The 7,489-nt window shown below is 36.8% G+C and overlaps 1 protein-coding gene across 1 annotated transcript in view; it reads right to left on the reverse strand.

Annotated features, from left to right (window-relative positions):
• Positions 1 to 7,489, reverse strand: part of CNTN5 (contactin 5) — a 1,534,958-nt gene that overhangs the window by 105,745 nt on the left and 1,421,724 nt on the right. The gene's annotated exons all lie outside the window — the stretch shown is intronic.

The raw sequence follows: 7,489 nt of genomic DNA on the forward strand, positions 1-7,489 counted from the left end.
TGTCATTGACTTATTAAGTTTATGTAATATTCTCACTCCTTTGTTGCTATTTCAATGATTTTCACAGCATTTTTCCAAGAGTAGATTCCATCTCAAGAAATTATTTTCTTAGCACTTGCATAAGAAGCAACTCTTTATTTGTTAAAGTTGTATTGTGAGAATGTAGGAATTCGACCAACAGCTACAACCTACACTTCTAATTTTAATTATCTTGCTATTTCTACTACATCTTCAACCACTGAAGTCTTAAGTCCCTGTGTCATTCCTAAATGTTGGAATTAACTTCTTCCAAATTCCTGTTAATGTTGATTTTTTTACTTCTTCCCATGAATCACAAATACACTTAATGGCATTAGGATGATGAATCCTTTCCAGAAGATTTTCAGTTTATTTTGCCTATCAATGAAATCACTATCTATGGCAGCTGTAGCCTTATGAAACGTATTTCTGAAATAAAAAGAATTGAAATTCAAAATTACTCCTTAATCCATGGGCTGCAGAATGAATATTGTGTTAGCAGGCATTAAAACAGCATAAATCTCATTCTACATCTCCATCAGAGCTCTTGGATCATCAGATGCATAGTCATAGAGTAGCGATATCTTGAAAATAATTTTTATTTTTTTCTGAGCAGTAAGACTCAACAGTGGGCTTAATGTATTATGGTATACAATGTTGTAGACAGATATGCTGTATTTCATGTTTTGTTGTTCCATTTATAGAGCACAGGCAGAATATATTCAGCCTAGTTCTTAAGGGTCCTAGGCTTTTCAAAGTGGTAAATGAGCATTGGCTTCAATCTGCATTAGCCTCTAACAAGAGAGTCAATTTGTCTGTTGAAATTTGAAGTCATGCATTGACTTTTCCTCTCTAGTTATGAAAATGCTAGATGGCATCATCTTCCAATAGAAGGCTATTTTTACTACAATGAAAATCAGTTGTCTGTTGGAGCCATTTTGATTAATCATCTTGCCTAGATCTTCTGGATAACTGGTTGCAGCTTCTGCACCAGCACTTACTGTTTCACCTTGAACTTTTATGCTGTGAAGATGGCTCGTTTCTTTAAACCTCCAGAACCAGCTTCTGCTGTCTCAAGTTTTTCTTCTTCAGCTTTCTTCAGCCTTCATAAAATTAAAGGGAGGTGAGGCTTTGCTCTGGGTGGGCTTTAGCTTAAGGTAATGTTGTGGCTGGCTTGCTCTTCCATCCAGACCCCAAACTTTCTTATCAGCAATAAGCCTGTCTCCTTTTCTTGTCATCTTTGTATTCACTAGAACAGCACTTTTAATTTCCTTCAAGCCTTTTTGCTTTGCTAACTTGGCTAACTGGTGCAAAAGGCATAGCTTTCAACTTATCTCAACTTTTGACATGCCCTCCTCTCTAAGCTTAATCTTTTCTGGATTTTGATTTAAAGTGAGGGAGATACAACCATTTCTTCACTTGAACACTTTACAGGTATTATAGGGTTATTAACTGGCCCAATATCAAAATTATTGTGCCTCAGTGAATAGCAAGCCCAAGGAGAGAGAGATATAGAGAAACAGATGGTCAGTGGAATAATCAGAGTGCAAACAGCATTTGTTAATTAAACTTGCCTTCTTATATGGGTGTGGCTTATGGTGCCCCCAAACAATTGAAATTGTAGCATTGAAGATCATTAATCACAGATTACCATAACAAATATCACAATAATTAGAAAGCTTGAAATATTGGAAAAATTACCAAAATGTGACACCAAGACAGGAAGTGAGAAAATGCTGTTGGAAAAAACGGCACTAATAGACTTCTTTAACACAGGCTTGTCATAAAGCTTCAATTTGTAAAAAAAAAAAAAAAAAAAAAAGTACAACATTTCCAAAAATCAATTAAGTGCAATAAAATTAAGTATGCCTATATTTGACTCAAATGGCATTGGTAGAAATGACACAGCATGACTTTTGAGGAGAGTGTCATAAGAGGCTTTGCAGCTTCATCCCATATCTCCTGGAATGCTTATGAGGCAATCCAGCTGCCTGGTTAGAAATCCTGTTAAACTGATGCTACTATTCTGTCAGGAAATCCAAGTTAGTCATTTGGAAAATCCCATGGAGAGGAGGAGATCCAACTCACCCTCACCTATTCCAGCATCCCAGCCCAGACACCAGATGCAGTGAATCCTTCAAATGATTCCCACTTCAACCACCATTAGACACATGTGCATGAGACATCCCTGGTAAGAAATTGGCTATGGCTGTCTGCTGTCAAAACTATAAGAGCAAGTAATGGATAGATTTTTTAAGCCATTAATTTTGGGGAAACAACTGATAATTGGAACAGACTTCAAAATAGTTTGATTTGGAGTTTGTTCATAGGTAGGGAACTTATCAAGAGAATCATTACCATGCTTTGAAAAAAGACTTGAAGTTTAGCTATTGTATTTATATTGGAATAATTATGAACATAATTCATTAAGTTGAATTCCATATTGTTCCATTTATCCTGTTCCATTTCATCCATTCTATTTATTCACGTCTTCAAAAAACATTAACAATCACCCATGTGTGAGGCATGATAGGAAATATTGTGGAAAAGAGCTATTTGCTAATTATGTAAAATGATTTGCCTTTCTGAGTATTAAATCTCTACTAAAATATTTAAATTAATTTGCTTAAGAAAGGAGCATTTCTTTTAATAAGAGGCAATAATTACTCTGCTGGATCATCAAAAAAGCAAGAGAGTTCCAGAAAAACATCTATTTCTGATTTATTGACTATGCCAAAGCCTTTGACTGTGTGGATCACAATAAACTGTGGAAAATTCTGAAAGAGATTTGGGAATACCAGACCACCTGACCTGCCTCCTGAGAAATCTGTATGCAGGTCAGGAAGCAACAGTTAGAACTGGACATGGAACAACAGACTGGTTCCAAATAGGGAAAGGAGTACATCAAGGCTGTATATTTTCACCCTCCTTATTTAACTTCTGTGCAGAGTACATCATGAGAAATGCTGGGCTGCAGGAAGCACAAGCTGGAATCAAGATTGCCGGGAGGAATATCAATAGCCTCAGATATGCAGATGACACCACCCTTATGACACAAAGTGAAGAAGAATTAAAGAGCCTCTTGATGAAAGTGAAAGAGGAGAGTGAAAAAGTTGGCTTAAAGCTCAACATTCAGAAAACTAAGATCATGGCATCCGGTCCCATCACTTCATGGCAAATAGATGGGGAAACAGTGGCTGACTTTATTTTGGGGGGGCTCCAAAATCACTGCAGATGGTGATTGCAGCCATGAAACTAAAAGATGCTTACTCCTTGGAGAGAAAGTTATGACCAACCTAGATAGCATATTAAAAAGCAGGGACATTACTTTGCCAACAAAGGTCTGTCTAGTCAAGGCTGTGGTTTTTCCAGTGGTCATGTATGGATGTGAGATTTGGACTATAAAGAAAGCTGAGCACCGAAGAATTGATGCTTTTGAACTGCGGTGTTGGAGAAGACTCTTGAGAGTCCCTTGGACTGCAGGGAAATCCCAAGCAGTCCACCCTAAAGGAGATCAGTCCTGGGTGCTCATTGGAAGGACTGATGTTGAAGCTGAAATTCCAATACTTTGGCCACCTGATGTGAAGAGCTGACTCATTTGAAAAGACCCTGATGCTGGGAAAGATTGAGGGCAGGTGGAGAAGGGGATGACAGAGGATGAGATGGCTGGATGGCATCATCAACTCGATGGACATGGGTTTGGGTGGACTCTGGCAGTTGGTGAGGGACAGGGAGACCTGGCATGCTGCAGTCCATGGAGTCACAAAGAGTCAGACACGACTGAGTAGTTGAATTTAACTGAGTCCCTCAATAAATATCTGAAGAAAAGATGGAATGGAGAACGGCGTGGAAAAAAGAAGAGATGTGGAAATACCAAAGTGTTATGCTGGGAATTTGAAATGCTGTATAACAATTAACAATTTTTAAAATAATTGTCATGTAAAGTAAAAATCCAATCTTATAACCTCTTTCTTTTTGTTAAATCAAAATATAATTGAGCTAATTTTTGTTTTTTTCAGAATAGAGTATGGTGATAATAAAATTGACAGACTAGGTTCAGAATGAAGAAAATGAACCTTTTCATATTTTATACTAAGTATAAAATATTTTTCAAATTTTCATATTTTATACTATTCAGTCCATGTAATTCTTCAGGCCAGAATACTGGAGTCAGTAGCCTTTCCCTTCTCTAGGGGATCTTCCCAACCCAGGGATTGAACCCAGGTCTCCCATATTGTGGGTAGATTCTTTACCATTGGATTCTTCCACAAGGGAAGTCTAAGAATACTGGAGTGGGCAGCCTATAGCTTCTCCAGGGGATCTTCCCAATCCAGGAATTGAACTGGGATCTCCTGCATTGCAGGCGGATTCTTTACCAACTGAGCTATTAGGTAAGCCCCACTTTACAGTAAAGCTCATCATTATTAGAAACTTGGAGTATTAAAGTTATGATCAGATATCTTTCTATATATTTGTAAATCTGAAATATTATTATGGACATATTATTTTAAAAGTATTCTAAAAATTACTGATATGATTTACCTTTTAAAATACATTATATGCAGGACAGAAAAAGAGACACAGATGTATAGAACAGAATTTTGGACTCTGTGGGAGAAGGTGAGGGTGGGATGATCTGAGAGAATAGCATTGAAAAATGTATATTATCAAGTGTGAAACAGATCACCAGCCCAGGCTGGATGCATGAGATAAGTGCTCAGGGCTGGTGCACTGGGAAGGCCCAGAGGGATGGGATGGGGAGGGAGGTGGGAGGGGGGATCAGGATGGGGAACACATGTAAATCCATGGCTGATTCATGGCAATGTATGGCAAAAACCACTACAATATTGTAATTAGCCTCCAACTAATAAAAATAAATGGAAAAAATTTTTTTTTTTAATACATTAAATGCAATATAATGCACCATAATGAAAGTTTAAATGAGTTTAGAGTCATTACACTAGTATCAGTTTATAATGCTCTATTTAGGGATAAAAATGTATCAGCATACTGAATTCTGGCTGCAATTAACTTCTTGTATATATTGAGGAGTAAATTACTTTAGAGTTATATAAATGCAATGAACACTTTTGTTTTTAAAGCCTGCTAATGACAGTCATATTTTCAGCATCTTTTGGCATTTTTTAAAAATCAGGGAGTAAATGTTCTCTTCAAAGAATGTTATGACTAATTTATGCAAGATATCTGAAAATAGATTAATAAGAGATAAGATGACAAATGTGTGACAGTAGCTAGTGTCTGAATGTTATATATATGCCACTCATTTAGAAGAAATCTTATTAATTTTATATGGAGATGTAATGATTCAGTTAGTGTCAGATGGTCAGGAATCTGGAAAGTCCCCCTCTTACACTCCCATGACAATGCTGTTACACAGGCTCACTAAAATAAATATTTTGTTTGAAAGTAGACCATTTAGAAAAAAGGACACAGTCTCTTTATATTTTCACGGTGAGGACTCTGGGCAAATTACAAAGCACAAAGGCCCCTAGCAGAAGCCATGTTCTCATGAACTCAGTCCTTCTCAATCAAGGGCTCCCCAGGATGGCCATTAGTTTACTAGCAGATCAACTCATTCCACTGACCGAATGTTCAGTTAGAAAATTATCTTCTCTTGAGAAGCCATGGACTCTATAGTTGAAAAACACATAAAATATATATCTCCTTGTAATCTCTAAAGCTGTTATTTTTATCCTGGTGACAGGAAATAAGGACTTAAAACTTCATGTAAAAGCTAAATAATATTACAGAGTTTTGAAATGTTTAAATTAACCAGAGAATTCTCTGCCTGATTTTGACACCTACTGATTCAACAAATATTTCCATTGGTACATGTTATTTTTTAAGCAAATGTATTTTGTAAAAAAAAAATCTACTCAGTTTTTATTTTCATTTTTATAAGATTTGAGGGACTTTCTATTTTTCTTATTTAGGAGTTTTAAGTGAAAACTTAAACTTGTTGGGATTCAAAATATTAAACAGCTTTGCTTTTAATTGTTTAAACTAAGATGAAAAAAATTAATACCAATATGCCATGGTATCTTAAATTGGTTCTGTTTTTAAGCCCTTAAATATTGCTTGGGGACACTTCTTACTAATGCATGTAGGCATTTGGGTCAGCTTCCCTGAGAGCTCAGTTGGTAAAGAATCCGCCTACAATGCAGGAGACCTGGGTTTGATCCCTGGGTTGGGAAGATCCCCTGGAGAAGGGAAAGGCTATCCACTCCAGTACTGTGGCCTGGAGAATTCCATGGACTGTATAGCCCATAGGGTCACAAAGAGTTGTACATGACTGAGTGACTTTCACTTTCAGGCATATGGGTAAGAATAAAAGGAAGAAAGCATGGCAGTCACAGAAGCAAAGTTACAAGAATGCCCTTCTAATACCAAATGAAAAGATTTAGCTACTGTCTCAAAGATTAGAGTAATGGAGAAAAAGAAACTCCATAACTCAGACCATGAAGAGTATTTTCTGTTTTAATGACATATTTTAAATAGATGCATTGAAGCATCCAGTACAAAAGACCATTTTGTGTAGAGAAAACTTAAAAAGCCATATGTAAGTAATGACAAAATCTTTCATTAAAAAGTCATGTTCAGTAATGTGAGTAGATTTTCCGTAGCACTTCATATGTTAATACCCAGTAGTAACTGCCTGCTAAGGTTTTCATCTTTACAATAGAAAATGAAGACTTATACACTTATTTAAAATGTTATTGATAGCATATTTATTTTTATGCAAGAAAATATTTCCTGACATACTTTGACATGCTGGACTGGCAAGTGCAACTTCACATAGCATTGCCTCCCTCTTTCTTTGCCTTCTTCTCAGATACTTCCTTACATCATTATGTTCCTCATGAAGTTGAGAGTGTTATATTTCTTTATTCCTTTATTCTTCAGGTGATCCTTTCATACTGTTCTCAATCCCAGGAGAACATTTTTTTTTTAAGCCAGGGGTAGTTAAGGATGAAAATGAGAGATAAACAGCTCTAATGCTTTTTTTCAAAAACAAATTTTGTTTCCAAATAATTTGGTAAAGTTCACCACTTATTCTTTCTGTCTTTCCATCAGTTCCATTCAATTCAGTTCAATTGCTCAGTTGTGTCTGACTCTTTGCGACCTCATGGACTGCAACAGGCCAGGATTCCCTATCCTTCACCAACTCCCAGAGCATGCTCAAACTCATGTCCATCGAGTCAGTGATGCCATCCAACCATCTCATCCTCTGTTGTCCCCTTTTCCTCCTGCCTTCAATCCTTCCCAGCATCAGGGTCTTTTCCAGTGAGTCAGTTCTTCCCATCAGGTGGCCAAAGTATTGGAGCTTCGGCTTCAGCATCAGTTCTTTCAGTGAATATTCAGGACTGATTTCCTTTACAATTGACTGGTTTGACCACCTTGCAGTCCAAAGGACTCTCAAGAGTCTTCTCCAACATCACAGTTCAAAAGC

Source organism: Cervus elaphus, chromosome 1, assembly GCF_910594005.1.
Source record: "Cervus elaphus chromosome 1, mCerEla1.1, whole genome shotgun sequence".
NCBI lineage: Eukaryota > Metazoa > Chordata > Mammalia > Artiodactyla > Cervidae > Cervus > Cervus elaphus.